Source organism: Papaver somniferum, chromosome 2, assembly GCF_003573695.1.
Source record: "Papaver somniferum cultivar HN1 chromosome 2, ASM357369v1, whole genome shotgun sequence".
NCBI lineage: Eukaryota > Viridiplantae > Streptophyta > Magnoliopsida > Ranunculales > Papaveraceae > Papaver > Papaver somniferum.
In genome coordinates this window covers 105,397,701-105,414,216 of record NC_039359.1, presented here as the reverse complement: position 1 = coordinate 105,414,216, position 16,516 = coordinate 105,397,701, and positions in this window count along the sequence as shown.

The window sequence follows — 16,516 nt, the reverse complement described above, 5'->3', positions numbered from 1 at the left end:
TCACGTGTGATGAAACTGGATTTCTGATTCCTCTCCAACGGACGTTCAGGAGCAAAACGGGCCTCTTCATCTATAAAGGTGCGTCCTTTTGAGGTACTGACGCCAGGAGTATTAAAAGTACTCCTCATTGGCTCCATTTGGGGTTGGGGTAGTTCTTGTGGTATCCGCTCTATTAGTGTCTTGAGGAAAGTAGGTACCTCTTTCTGGGTTGAAGCCATGTCCGTCTGAGCCTTAGAAAGAACTTCTTGTCTTTACATCAAATCAGCAATGGTAATAGGTGGTTGGATTCCTCTGGCTCCTCCAGTCTCTCTTCCTGATGGGGAGTGGCAGGAGCTCTGGTGACAACCAGGGGCTTCACACTTGAAGAAATATTGGGGGTGGCGGCAGCGACTCTGGCTCTGGTAATTGGAGATGTAACGCCTGAGGGAACGTTCCTACACCGCTGGTGTTGGTAATTCCCTTTTGTTCTCGTTTGATACGTCCATATACTCTGTCTGCATCGTCGTTGGCGGGGCACAGACCTCAGGAAAGGATTCAGTATTTTTGTGCCATCTCTGAGATTCTTGAAGTCTCTGGTTGTGAAGGAGCCAAACGTGCGTATAAGGCTATTTGATTTCAGCAAACGTCTTTGCTCGTTGATCCTTTGAAAGGTGTAGAAGTTCACATAAACTTTCTAACAAAGAGGCTGCTTCCTGGTCCACCGGCCTCTGGTTGGTGGTGAAACTGTTGATCTGAGGACGATTATCCGGGGCGTCAGTCCCTAGCACTAGAATTTCTGGAACAGGTGAGCCGCTCCAATATGACGTTATTCTGACAAGAAAACTGAGTATGTTGTTTATTGTTTCCTTCATCAGGTCCATGTTCCTTCTGCGGATCTCATGGACTCGTGCCAACTCGACTAATCTTGGGATTTCATCATTGGATGCACCATTAGGTATAGCGTCGGGAGGAGGGATGTCGCCCTTTACCAGGTTCTGAATAGAACTTGGATTTGTGGAATCTGTTCTAAGACCGACCATATTTTTAAAATTGGAATTGCAACCGAGAGATTAATCTCCCACTGTGGTCACCAATTGTTTGAAGGTGAAAACGGTTTCTGCTGGTTTTGGTAAATTCGTGTGTGTGGATGAGAAACGAGTCTAAACCCTAAACAATGTACTGCACTGGAATACTTTTGATTCGAGAGATCAATCTGTACAATCCTGGCCTAAACCAAGAAATGGTCGTTCTAGGCTTGCTTCGGTCACAAAGTGAAGGAGAAGGGTTAGTCTTAGGGAGGGAAGTGGAGAGAGTGTTGAGACCAGAATAGTTGATTCTGAAGGTGTGGTTGTTTATGACTTGTATGAGAAAGTAGAACTGGCTAGCAGAATGGAAAGCTACCAGGTGATTTATGGATACTGTGTTGTTCTACGACCAAAACTTGTTGTTTGGTGGAAATAGGTGAAACATATTTATACAAGTCGTAGTAAGACGTACCCTGGTCTCGTAGAAAGTGGAAACGATTGAGTAGTGGAAGAGTGGAGTAACGTGTAATGTCAGAATTTATGCTTCCATGATGAAGGAAACGTTTACACCATTACTTCTTGTCATTACTAACTGCCCTTCTTCATGACACTTTCTTGTAACGGGCGTATTGCACACCGCACGTTGTAAACCGTCAGACCAATACCCTGATGAGTATCCCCCAGTTTGTGACATGTTTGATGTCTCGAGTGTTTTCGCGGAAAACATGTAGCACTTTGCTACGTGCGGCAAGTTCAAATCAAGAGGCTTTCCGCAGGAAAATAACATGCGATGCTATTAGGCTTGTCTTGGCTGGTCGCCTGAAACTTGCCACAAGCCTGCCGGCTCGGTGGCGCACTTTGATGGATGAGATTGCATCTCATGATGAAGGGTAGCCGTGGATTATGGATACCTTCTGTTGGCGCCTGGTAATGGCGCAATGGAACCTTTGGTGCATGCCAGCGGAATTGCAGCATGGCTGGCATGGCTCGTGCATGTCAGTGGCACGGTGGTGCAAGTGGCGCCTGGCGTAGCCATAGCCACTAGATTTAGGCGGCGGGTCGCCTAAAAGTTGCCACAAGTCTGGCAATTTGGTGGAAAACTTGGATGGCTGAGATCGCATCTCATGAGGAAGGGTTGTCGTTGATTATGACTACCTTCTGTTGGCGCCTGGTAATGGCGCAATGGCACCTTTGGTGCATGCCAGCGGCGTTGCAGCATGGATGGCATGGCTCGTGCATGTCAGTGGAACGGTGGTGCAAGTGGCGCCTGGCGTAGCCATGGCCACTAAATTTAGGCGGCGGGTCGCCTAAAAGTTGTCGCAAGTCTGTTAGTTTAGTGGAAACTTGGATGGCTGAGATTGCATCTCATGGGAAAGGGTAGTCGTTGATTGGGGATACCTTCCGTTGGCGCCTGGCAGTGGCACAGTGGTGCCCTTAGTGCATGCTAGTGGCGCTGCGTCATGGATGGCATAGTTTGTGCATGCCAGCGGCACGATGGTGCAAGTGGCGCCTGGCGTAGCCATGGCCGCTGGATTTTGGAACGTTGGTGTTAGATTAAAACGTGGTGTGGCAACATCAGTTTTAATAGCCACATTGATCCCCATGTTATGTGGAAATTTTTTTGGCTCGGTTGGCGCGGTAACTTTTCCCAAATTAGGGTTGGCATGTCGAAACCCTAATTAACGTATATAGCATGTAGTATGTGGTAGGTGGCACGTTTGGCATGTGCACTTGGCATGCCTGTTTGGCGTGTGCGATTGGCATGCTTGGCATGTGCGTCTGGCATGCACGTTTAGCATGTTTGGCACGCCGTTTGGCATGTGCGCCTGGCATGTTTGTTTTTGTCATGTTTTGACATGCCGTTAGCATGTTGGCATGGTTTTGGGAAGCCAACTTGGTAAGGTAACCTTTTGAAACAATTTCCACCCTTTTTAAAGTTGTGGAAGGTTTAGACCAACCTGATTGGTCAATGAAAGCATGGAGCCGTCCAAGCATGGTCGTGGCTACCATTTTGGTGCGCGTGGCGGGTTTAATGCAACCTGATTGGTCGATGGGAAATAGGTTAGGCAAGTATGGTCCTGGCCACAACTTATGTGCGTGTGGCGAGTTTAAGGTGGCCTGATTGGTCGAGAGAAATAGGGCCGGTTTAGGATGGGGTGTGGCCAATGGAAAATGGCACCGGTTGGCCTAAGGCATGGCCACGCCTCTCTTTTTTGCTGCTCCTATCCTGCGGCTCCTTGTTTTCTGATTCTGGGCAAGATTTTGCATCTGCTAATCTATGGAGGATTAATTACCTAGTTTTCCTAGGCTTAATTTCGACAAGCAAGGTATGATATACTGCGCAAGGTGCAAAACCCTAACTTTTGCAATTTAGTCAGGATAATTGATTGAATTCCATGTGTTGACACATAGTTCTTTTAATTTCATTTCCAGAGAGCAGCATGCTTTCTGATTGAATACCTTATGCAAAGACCTTATCCTTGATACTTGGAAATTCGTGTTACTCTGCTGCGAGTGAACACAAATCGCCATGCCATATCAACATTAAGGGTTCATCCGGGGAACATAGCACGGAAAGCATTTAAAGAAACTTATTTTAAGTGAATATAGGCAAGGTGCCAAAATTTACAGAATATCTGGGATTGTTGCTACATGCACCAGTCTGGATAAATTTCATGTAAATATATTGAACGGCTCAATAAACATGCCAGTGAAGAGGTTGACACTCATGGCTCCGCTTCTTTACAGAGTGACGTCACATCAGATGCAAGGTTTTACGATTTTAACTATAAGCTAAAAACCACCATCAACACTCGCTTATATATTTCTCGAAATATGTGTTGGAAACTTTTTTCTTTAGCTACGTTCATCATATTCTTGACGATTTTAGTTGGAAACAATTTATTTGTTGGAAACTAAATATTAAGTCAAAAGATGATCATATGAGAATTTCCTTAAAACATCTTACATGATTTGGGTGATACAATCATTTGATGTCGACTTAGAATGTTTCGTATTGATCATTCGAACACTTGAAAATTACTTATAAGCTAATAGTTTGTATGAGACAGCTATTTTCGTCTTCTAAGGATATTTCAATGATTGAAATGGGAGTTTAGAACAAAAACCTTTGCCTAGATACATCATTGTATGCGTACCTAGTATGCAAACTGTTTTGGTATGATTCAGGTCTGGAAACCTTGTTTGCATACCTAGTATGCGTACGGTTTTAACTATATAGTCCGAGAACCTTTTTTGCATACCTAGTATGCAAACGGTTCTACCTGAGTTAGGTCTGGGACGGATATTTGCGTAGCAATTACAAACGGCTGGACAAGACCGAAGTATGGAAGGTATAGTTTGCGTACCTATTTGCAAACTTAGTGATTAAGTTCTAAAAATCGGTTAAGTATGATTCTCATACTCATGATAAAATACATTTATGAATTAAGGAATGCAATCTTTGCAAACCGTGGCTTAATGTTCATGAATTGATTCATATATAAGTACTTTGTACGATTACGAATCAATCCAATTTTATTTCAATTTTTTCATATATATTTCTATGATGTTCATATATATTTCTATGAGATAGTGCACAATTGAACAACTTTATTTGAAACAAAATTATATTCATTTGATTATCTCTCATGATTGATTGATCATCATAGTTGATCTAGATGTGTTAGATGAATGTGGTTAAGACAAAAGTGTCATATGGCTAACTTTGGTTAACTGTTATTGAATCAACTCAATATACACGTTTAGGTACGGTTACCCATATCTAAATAAAGGTATATTTCACTTCTGTGTAACAAGCTAAGACCATCTAACTATGGAGAGATATTGCTTTGGTTTTAAGCAAACTTAGCTTGAATCTTAAATCAGGATTTCATCTAATGGTGAATATTGAATGCTTTGTTACTAAGCTATATTAGCTTTGATTGAAAGCAAACCCTGATTTGAAAACTATATAAGGGAGAACTCTAGCAACTGGAAAGCCAAATCCCGATACTTTCATGTGTCCTAGTTGCGACTAGAGTCGATTCTCCTTTAACCTAGATTTTTCCAAAACCATTATAGGTTAACGACTTGAAGACTTCATTTGGGATTCATGAATCCAGATCCAACTATTTTTTCCTGTAGTTGCGTATTCTGATCTTACTTGTTTTATCGTATTGAGTACTATCTTCTCTAAGTTTGCTCGAGATTTATCTCTGATAGGTAAGATATAAAAAGTAATCACAATGTTCTTCGTCTCAAACTTTTTGGTTCCGCAGTAACTTCTTCTACTACCATATATTCAAGTTATTGTGAGGTGATTGATATTTTTGGGCTGCTTTCGGGAGTATAAGACCGGATTATCAATTGATTCATGTTCATCTTGATTTATCATAAGACGAAAAAAAACTTCATAGGTACTTCTGTAGGAGATGAATTTATCTATCAGAATAGACTTATCTGTGGGAGACAAATTTGTTTATAAGTCTTCGACTTTGGGTCGTAGCAACTCTTAGTTGCGGGTGAGATCATCTAAGGGAATCAAGTGTGTAAAATCCGGCGTGGTTCCAAAGGCATAAGGAATGCGACTGTACCTTAATCGGTGTGAGACTTGGTTAGGGCTCAACTACATTTCGGTCTGAAGTTAACTTGTAGTAAGCTGGTGTCAGTGACGGATTAATACATTGTGGTGTTCAAATCTGGACTAGGTCCCGGTTTTTTTTGCATTCACGGTTTTCTCGTTAACAAAACTTCTAGGGTCTGTGTTATTTCTTTTCCGCATTATATTTGTTTATATAATTGAAATTTCACAGGTTGTGCGTAGTTCAATCAATTGTTAAATACGAATTTTGTTTGTTGGATATAAATTGATTGACACTTGGGCATTGGTATTTGGTACCGTCCAAGTATTCCTCACATCAATCAGGCTCATAAATTTCTAGTTGTTTTATTTTATGATTGATTTGACAAAAAGAGATATATCTCTTTGATATTTTTCTTGGTTGAGCTCGCTTTATAAGCTGGTTCTCTCGGAATAATATTGGATCCTGTTAGAGCACTGCTTGGTCGAACTCGCAAGTTTTGCTATCTCAAGATTGTTATCAATGTTAGATGCACAAAACTAAATCTTGATTTCTAGTCTATTAAACTCAATTCTCGGACTAGGTTTAAATTATGGTAATTGAGTATCAAACATCACTAAACAACCCTCAAAGATTGAATATCATACGAAGACATTTGGATAACTTCATCAAAAAAGAGGTATGTGGAGACTGAACCATTCTATTTACTCACTTGAATGACAATTTTATCTACATGAGACTATTTCGTAAGACTTTTAGTAGATTTTCTATTGCACAGAAGAAAATTCGAGCCATGCTTGTCTTGTTAAACATCTCGAAATATGATTCAAAAAATGGATGTTCATAGGTCCTTAACAATCTTAGTTCGAAACAATTTATTGTTCAAAAACTATTTTTGTTTCATGTGGATCATATGGAAATTTCCCAAACAATGATATTTTATGTTTATGGCAATTGAGAATGTTTCAAAACATCAAAAGAGAGTTTTCAGACTATTGAAATCTGAACTCAGGGTAGGTAAGCATACCTAGTACGCGTACCATGGATATATGTATGTACCTTACCTAGTACGCATAAGGTAAGCATACCTAGTGCACGTACAGTGATGACCTGAGTTCGCTAATAACCTAACGATATGCATACCTAGTACGCGTACTGTGACTCCCTGAATTCACGAACTGGTTCATAGGTATTCATACAGTTTTGCATACCTACCTAGTACGAATTAAGCAGTTGCTCATGAACTATTTTCACAAATATGTTTGGCTTTGTTATAACTCTCATAAACACCTCTAAGACATCTTTGATTACTAAATCACTATGTGTTTGTGTATTATATGTGATTCAAGTCTTAAGTGTTAAATGAACGCGACTTTGCTTATAAGCTCTTAAGGCATATTTTTCATGAACTATCATTTACACACGGTTCATTTGCCATGTGCCTTAGTGTATATTTTTCTATGTAATTTCAGTACAAGCTTATCACATCATTACATGAAATCCTAAAAAGAGTTTCATCTAAACAGAGAAAGTGTTTGCTTGAATCTCAAGTTATCTTAGCTTGAACACTAACCAACCCTCAGTCATGAAAGTCTATAAATAAATAGAGTCAAACAACTGGGAATTTCAATACCTGACACTTATATTCCCTAATTGTATGCTAGAGTCATCCTCTATGGACCTAGGTTTACTTTGAGAAGCATTATTAGTTTTACTAATTAAATACTTTACTTAATTAGGGATTCTTGAAGTCAGGTATGACTATATTTACCTTGATAGTGATCTTGTTCTTTCTATTGTTGAGGTTTTCGTCAATCTCCTTCAGAAACATGATCAATATAAATCACAAAGTTCTCTTCAACTTAGACTTTGTGATTCCATAAGATAAATATTTAAAACTTTTCTTAATTGATCGGTTTAAGATTTTTCTTGAGAGGTGGTTAATAATCCAGGGTTTTCCGCAAACTGAGTGTAAGTGTTTCGGATTTGTGAGGTTTGATAGCTTTGTCTATTGCAAACAGATTTCCAAGCCTTTATCTATTGTATCCAAAATAAAATAAAATAGGTTTATCTGTTAGATGCAGATTGGTATGAAAAGTCTTCACTTAGGCTGAAGCAACTCTTAGGTTGTAAAGGACGCCAGCTAAGGAAATCAATTGCTTTGAGCCTTGCGAGGTTTAAGAGATGTAAGGAGCACGACTGAAGCTGAATTGCTTGGAGAGTGAATTCGATCTCAACTAAATTCCATTCTGAAGTCTGATAGTAGGCTAGTATCTGTAGCGGCTTAATACAATTCAGTGTTGAAATCTGGACGAGGTCCCTGGGTTTTTCTGCAGGTGCAGTTTTCCTCGTTAACAAAACTTCTGGTGTATTGTGTTTCTCCTTTTCTGCGTTATTTATTTTATCTTTATAATAAGAATATCCCAAGTAGTACGTAATCAATCTTAGTAGATAAATCCATGTTAATTGTGGTCAATTACGAGACTCGTTCTTGTAGAATTCGTATCTTGAAAGATTGATAATAAGTTTCATACTTGGATGAATTCGGATTCAATTATTTGGATACGAGTAGATTTATCTTGGATATTGATTTTTGAGGTCGTCCAAGTACGCTTCTATACAATCAGGTTCATGGACTTTATTGTCTTGACTTTCTGATTGTGAAGAGAAAGAGATACAAACTCTATATACATGTTGTTTAAAAATCTTTAAGTAGGTCTACTTGCGATTGTATTAAGTTTTGTCCATACAGGTTGTCGAACGAAAAAATTGGTGGTGTACTTGGTACCATCTCCTTTACAGATCTCATTGGAAGGCAAAACTCATCAAGTTGGTGAATATGAAGAGTGCAATACAAGCAACCCCTTTGAGTCCCAACTTGGTAGCTGAGCCAACAAACTCTGCTTTTTCTACTAACAAAAAAAACATCATCACCTACAGTATTCACCAACATCCACTCCATTAAAACAAATCAAACCTGGTTATACATATTGGAATTACTACCCTTTCAAATCACCTATCATTGAAATTTACATTTGCCATGAATATGTTATGCTCAAAAAGGTGTCCCTTGCATCTCCATGCAATGGCGCAAAAGTGGGGTCAGTTATATGGAAGGACTTCATAGAAAGATGCGCATTATTATCACAAGATCCAACAGAATGGTTTTTTTTATCTCTATGCAATCCCTGTTGATACCATAGCATATATTTTCGATTTTGTGCGTTTGACATTTTAGTTTCGTTCCTTAAATCAGTTTTAGTAGTTGTGTAGCAAAAGGACCAAATATTTGGATGTGTTTGTGTTATTAACGATAAAATCAAGAGCATGGGGTTTTATATGGTTTCCAAACTAATTTAGTCCGTTGGATTGTTCAAGATAGACGGTGCAGGGTTATTGTGCATTTATAGTTCATCAAGTTCAGGCATGGCTATAGTGAGATCAGTTTCTTTGTTGGTATCTTAGTAAAGAAAAGTAACATACTTCGGAGAGGCAAGTGTAGCAATTTGATTTTTTTTTATATAGGCTAGAAATGGCCATTCGAGAGTGTTGATGGTGGCTTTTAGCTTAGGGTTAATATCGTAAAACCCTACATCTGATGTAACGTCACTCTGTAAGGAAACGGTGCCGTGAGTGCTAATCTCTCCACCGACATATTTATTGAGCCATTCAATATATTTACATGAAATATTATCCAGACTGGCGAATGTAGCAACCATCCCAAACACTCTGTAAATTTCGGTACCTCGCCAATACAAGACTCACTGAGTACTTTCCTGTTCTATGTTCCCCGGCAGAACCCTTAATATCGGTATGGCATGACGGATTTATGTTCACTCGCAGCGGAGTAGCATGAACCTCCAAGTACCAAAGTTAAGGCCATCGCACGAAATGCTCAGATGGAAAGCACACTGCATTCTGTATATAAGGATTTTTGTGGTAGCATACAAAATCCAGCCAACTATTGTGATAACTCATAAAAAAACTCATAAACCCGACTAATTTGCAAAATCAGGGTTTCGCGCCCCGCGCAATACACTAGACCTCGTTGGTCGAAAAACTATGCTTAGCCAAATCAGGTTGCTTTAAATCCGCCACGGCGCACTGGAAGTGTGGCCATGCCCTAGCTTGCCGGGCCCCACTTCTCATCGACCAATCAGGTCGCTCTAAACCCGCCACACTCACACAGAAGTGTAGCACGCCCATGCCTGGCCGTCCCTCTTACATTAACCAATCAAGTTTCTTTAAACTCGCCACAGTGTTGAAAAGAAAGAAACCGCGCCAGATGGCCGCAAAACCAATTGGCTTCCCAAAAACGCGCCAACATGCCAAAAGGCATGCCAAACATGCCGAACGTGCATGTCGAACGCGCCAAACGCACACATGCCAAACGCGCCAAACATGGCCGTTCACCACATACGACATGCCATATATACCAATTAGGGTTTCGACAAGCCAAACCCTAATTTAGGCAAGATTTCTACACCAACGTGCCAAAATTTCAGTGGACATGGCTACACAAGCCGCCATCGTGCCAATGGATGCACGAACCGTGCCATCCATGCCGCAATGTTGCTGGCACGCATTAAAGGCGCCACTGCCTATGGAAGGTAGCCATAATCGACGGCTATCCTTCCTCCTGAGATGCAATCTCAGCCATCCAAGTTTGCCGCCAAACTGATAGACTTGTGGAAACTTTTATACAATCAGTCGCCTAAATTCAGCGGCCATGGCTACGTCAGGCGCCACTAGCATGAACGAGCCATGCCAGCCATGCCGCCAAAACTTTGGCCACGGCACTAAAATCCGAATTTGGCCATGACGCTAAACCCTAATTTTGGCCACAGTGCCAAACCCTAATTTGGTCACGGCACCAAATCCAAACTTTGGCCATGTCGCCATGCCACATGCGCGGCTATGCCACTTACGCAACCGTGACAATGGCATGCACGAGTCATGTGAGCCATGCCACAACATCGCCAGCGCACGTTAAAGGCGCCACTGCATACGTAATGCATCCGCGATCGACGGATACCCTTCCTCCTGAGATGCAATCTCAGCCATCCAAGTTCGCCATCGAACTGATAGACCTGTGGCAACTTTTAGGAGACTAGATGCCTAAATCCAGCGGTCATGGCTACTCCAGGCACCACTTGCACGATCCATGCCTTTCATGCTGCAATGCCGCTGGTACGCCCTAAAAATGCCATTGCACCATTATTAGGGGCCAACAGAAGGTAGCCATAATCGACGGCTACCCTTCCTCCTGAGATGCAATCTCAGCCATCCAAGTTTTCCACCGAACTGATAGACTTGTGGAAACTTTTAGGCGACCGGCCGCCTAAATCCAGTGGAGGTAGCCGCGATCGACGGCTACCATTATTCATAAGATGCGATGTTTTCCATCGAAGTTCGCCACCGAGCCGGCAAGCTCGTGACAAGTTTTAGGCGACCATCCAATACGAGCCTAATAGCATCACATGTTATTTACCTTCGATAAGCCTCTCAATTTTAACTTGCCACATGTAGCAAAGGGCTACATGTTTTCCACGAAAACACTCGAGACATCAAAACATGTCACAAACTGGGGGATACTCATCAGTGTATTGTTCTGGCGGTTTACAGCGTGCGGCGTGCAATACGCCCATTACAGGAAAGTGTCGTAAAGCGGGGCGGTTAGTAATGGCAAGAAGTAATGGTGTAAACGTATCCTTCATTATGGAAATATAAATTCCAGGCATTACCCGTTACTCCCTTCTTCCACTACTCAATCGTTTCCACTTCCTACGAGACCAGGGTACATTTTGTTGCGACTTGTATAAATAGGTCTCACCTATTTCCACCAAATAACAAGTTTTGGTCGGAGAACAACACAGTATTCAGAAATCACCTGAAATCACCTGGTAGCTTTCCATTCTGCTATCCAGTTCTACTTTCTGATACAAGTCGTAAACACCCACACTTCCGGAATCAACTATTCTGGTCTCAACACTTTCTTCGCTTCCCTCCCTAAGACCAACCCTTTCTCCTTCACTTTGTGACCGAAGCAAGCCTGGAACTACCATTTCTTGGTTTAGGCCATGATTGTACAGATTGATCTCTCGAATCAAAAGTACTCCCTTGCAGTACATTGTTTAGGGTTTAGAGTAGTTTCTCTTCCACACAAACGAAATTACCAAAATCAGCAGAAACGGTTTTTACCCATAAACAATTGGCGATCACAGTGGGAGATTAATCTCTCGGTTACAATATCAACTTCCAATTCCAAAATTCATTCTTCAACCCGGATATCAAGATGGCACAAGCAAACGACGCAGGCTTCAACGGCTCAGTTGTCAGTTATTACACGATGAGGAATGACTGGGGACTTCTCACAGTCACAACGGCGTCGCCCACAAAACTCAGACCTACGCCCGGAAGATCCATTTTGTTAGTAGACCCTAAAAGAGTGTAACTCTTGTTAGATAACTTACATAATCTGCTACTTCATGTTTTCACGTTGATATTAGGAACCGATAACCATGTTATCCCCAAAATTTCATTCCATACTTTCTACCGTCATACAACATTCACGGTTCCATGACTCTCCTGGAATATTTGTGCTACTAGCAGTCATGATTAAAACGGCACTATTCTAAAATTCATTCCAAAGAATAATCCAAAACCCTCATAGATAACAATTATCTATCAATCCAAAAATCCAAAAAAAACAAGAATCAAACCATAAACTAGGCGTTTCGTTTGCCTTAAAAAAAAACCTAAGCGAAAAGAAGTACAGAAGACAGAAGATATTGGAGGAAAATCATTCAGCAATGGCTTTCTCTTTTTAGAGAAAACCTCCTTCGGGTTTTGGAGATCCGCCTGTTTCAGCTTTAACTCCTGAGACAACTTCTCGACTCCTTACTCCTGTTGATTAATCAAATCCGCGAAAGGGACGTCAGCCGCTTCAGCCTGCAACCTTTGTACCTCAGAAAGACCTTCACAGAACCAAGAGACGTTGAACTCAAAGCCCACACACACTTCCCGGTGAAACTTCCAGCTTGAGGTTACATCTTCAGAAACAGTATGGCCAGTCACATTTCACATGTCATGAATCAAAGATAAAGCTTCTTCCACGCGCTTGACCAGTGCAAATCGTCTAGCGATCTTTTTGGATGTGGCTATATGTCCATACCTTTCACATATCTTGGTATACAGCGCCTCATACTTAACTGGTACGCTGAAACCTCCAATCAGCACGTGACCTTCATGAGGAGTCAAAAATGGAGGGTCAAAAGTGGCGCCTGCAATTGATTCCACGACCAGCAGGGGTTCCTTGGCGACAATCACACCTGTAGCCATGGGAGCATTTCTTATCATCAGGGACACATAAACATATTCACGACGATCAATCTCCAGATTACCAGCGGGTATGGTTTCCATGATTGAAGACACAGTTATATATTCATTTCCATGGATCTCTATCTCAGGATCATTTTCAGAAGCGGCCTCCTCCTGTAAATACCACCAATTGAATATTTGTTCAGTATAAATAAATAGTCCAAGAGGAAAACGTGTGGGAGACTCACCGACTCATCTGTGGGCCCACTGGGATTGGAAGAGGACTCGATGCCCTGCTCTAAAGAACTTTCCCCATCACCGTCAGACTGTGAGTTTTCTTTTTCTTGATTTTCCTCTTCACTGCTGAGAGGCTCAGTATCGCCTGACTTTTCTTTAGAAGGCATCACCTTTTGTCCACTTGCAAGTCTGGTAAAGGCGTTTATCTTGTTGAGACCCTTAATCAAATGGGAAGAGATGTTCAGTGGCAAAAATTCAGAAAATTTATGCAAGACGACCAAATCAGGAAGAAAATCATACATACTCGCATATTGGAAGAACTAAAAGTTACAAGAGCCGTCGAACCGACTGAAAACCACCCGCACGGTTTTTAGACCTTCGCTCCTTTTTCTGGGGACTGTCCACATCCGAGCTAGGAGATTTTCGCTTAGCAGTAGAAGGATCCCTCAACAATTGATGTTCCGCTAAAGTCGCAGGGGAAGGCTTTCCACGAGAATTTTCCACCACTTTATTCACAATTCCATGGATAGCGAGAAACTCATCCTGCCAGAACACGTTATACCTGGAGGTTTTCACTGGACTTCGTTCTGAGAGAAAGAAAGGAAGACTTTTACCTGGCGCAAAACACGGACATCCAGAACAGCTGGAAAAAACTCTTTCCGAGCAACCGGCCGACGAGTAAATGGGACCCCTTGGTTAAATCCCATATGCCGAGCTGCCCTGTCAATATTATAAGGGACTGCCTTGAAAGACCCCCGAAAGAAATATGGCACGTGTTCGGGGATACAGCTTCGCATAAATACAACCTCTCCAACGCTCATATTCTCTCCAGAAGAAAGTAAAGTCAAGTTCGGAGCAGTGGCGAAAGTGTTCGGCTGAACTATGGACGCATATACTGGAGCCCAAGGACGAAAGCTAACGGCATAGGCATTGTCAAGGAAGTCAATGAGCTTTGATCCAGATTTTGGGTGCTTATTCAACCAACGCAATATTCTGGAGCCGCCACAAGACTCGGGAAGTAAAGTCGACGGTTTGGGAGCATATTTTACGAAATGCTCCCACAACCATGTTTGGAGAAAAGAAACGTGGACGTACGAGTCCACTTTCATATAACCATTTGAAGCGTACATGTCCGCGACCAGATGATCCAAATGGGTGTACAAATAGCCAAGAAACAAGCCACCAATGGGAAGAACGACACCTTTCGCCAATTTGATGGCGAGTTTAATGAGCTCATGTCTTATCTCCTTCATACCAGAACCATCATCGAAAATATCTCTGGATAGCCAAAGAACCAAGAATGCCGCAACATAAAACGTACTGTTCACTTGATTCGTCTCTGACTCATCCAGGAACCATTGAGACACCCACCAGCTATAGAAGCACTTCATCTCGTAAGCCTTCCGAACGAACCCTTTTGACTTCGCGACAAGGGTGGCACGCATTTTTTCTTCATCATCAGACAACATGATATCAAGATTCCCTGTTATGGGAAGGTTCAACAGGACGTCTACAATCTCTAAAGAGATGGTCATTTCCCCCCACCTACATATGGACGTATGAGTATCTGGACACCATCTGGAGATAAAAGTAATCAAGCCCGGGATATCTTTCCTGATTTGAAGTGTTGCAGAAGCCATGACAGCATTAATGATTTGCGCCTTGGTCAAATTGGCCCTCACACAGTCTTGACTTATCATAAATCGCATCCATTTATCAAAAAAGCGCGATGGACTTTGACAGATTTTGAAGTCGATTGGAGAAGCAGGATACTCTTTCATCTGAAGAAAAAACCACATTACGCGCCCTGGATGAACCGACTGGACCTCTCCTTCATTTTCTGAACCGGTCAAAAGGGTCGCCACATACTTGGGATGGGCTCTCCTAAGTGTAGAAGACTGTGTAAAATATTCATCATCCGTGTTTGGCTTGGAGTGGCCAACATTCTTCGATGTGGTGGTGGGACTTTTCTCAGGTGATATCCTAACAGAATTTCTTTACGCTTCTTTCACTATTGAAGTAACAACAATGGATCAAAACCAATAAAAGTTACTGCTAAAAAAAATGGAGCATAAAAATCATTTTTTCAACGACGGAAGAAATCATCTTGGTCACAAACCAATTTATTGGGTCACAAGCCGCAACATGCACGACCAAAGGTGACGCACGGCCATAGGAGTGGTGGCCGAAGGAATGGGGACTGGCATCCACCCCAACTTGCCAAGAGGGTACCACGGTCACGTTCAAAAAATAAGGAAAACCCTAAAATTAGGTTTTTGTGGAGAATGTTTAAACGGCGGCTACCCGATTAGGCATAATTACTTCGCATAAATAATTGGATTCATTACCGTTAAACAGGGAGGTTGATGTTATTACATACTACTGACAAAGGGAAATTACTCACATTAAAGTATTTCACGAATTTATAATGGATGTACGGATAGGGGTTACACCAACACAGAAGAGTAAACAAAAAGAAGAAACACGGAGATGCATACCTGAAATACGCTCGCCTGTTGTTGCTACTGCTTTGCCGCTAACTCCAACGCGTGAGAATAAAACTGATGATACGGGATAAAGAAGATGTGAAATGCCTTTTATAGGCACGACTTTTGGGAGTTCGAAAGGAGGAAGTTTTCCTATTTTTGGTTACACATGAAAAGAGACAACCGGACCTGCGGAAATCTCCATGGCGCCAATAGGCCACGGCAAAGCTAGTGCCAAGAACTCTCTCCTAGCCAGCACCGTCTTCGCGTCACAGCCAAGCCCTAACCAGCGCCATCCTCTTCGCGTCCCAGCCATATTAGCGCACGCCACCCAATACAGCGCCAACGGCTCCACGCCAAGCCAACGCCAATGCCAACGGCTCTACGCCAATCCAGCCTCATCTCCACGACCAAGACAAGCCAAGCAGCTCCACGACCAAGTCAATCCAAGCCAGCAGCGTCACGTCCAAGCCAAGCCAACGGCTCCACGCCCTAGCCAGCACCAACAACTTGCATTCTCCTAGTGCTAGCTTCTCTGCTCGATAGCCGATGCACCTGCATTCTTCTCAGCGCCAACCTTTCCGTTTCTGACAAGTGCCATCCGCAACCCAAGCCAACTCCAACCGCGTCCTAACCAATACCCTAGCCAGTAGCGCCATGAACCATTCCTCAACCAGTAGCCAAAGATGCCGCACTGGTGCCAACATCCCATGGCCAAGAAGAATTTATGCAAAATCCGCCAACACAAGGATCACAGATTCCTCATGCCTTCCACCAAAAGTTAGTTGAATTTCCTTGGAAATCTCTTCACATCTTGCTCTTTCGATTTTACTCTCGTCCGTCACCATCTCATGCTTACCCTGTAACAATGACATTATTACGTGCT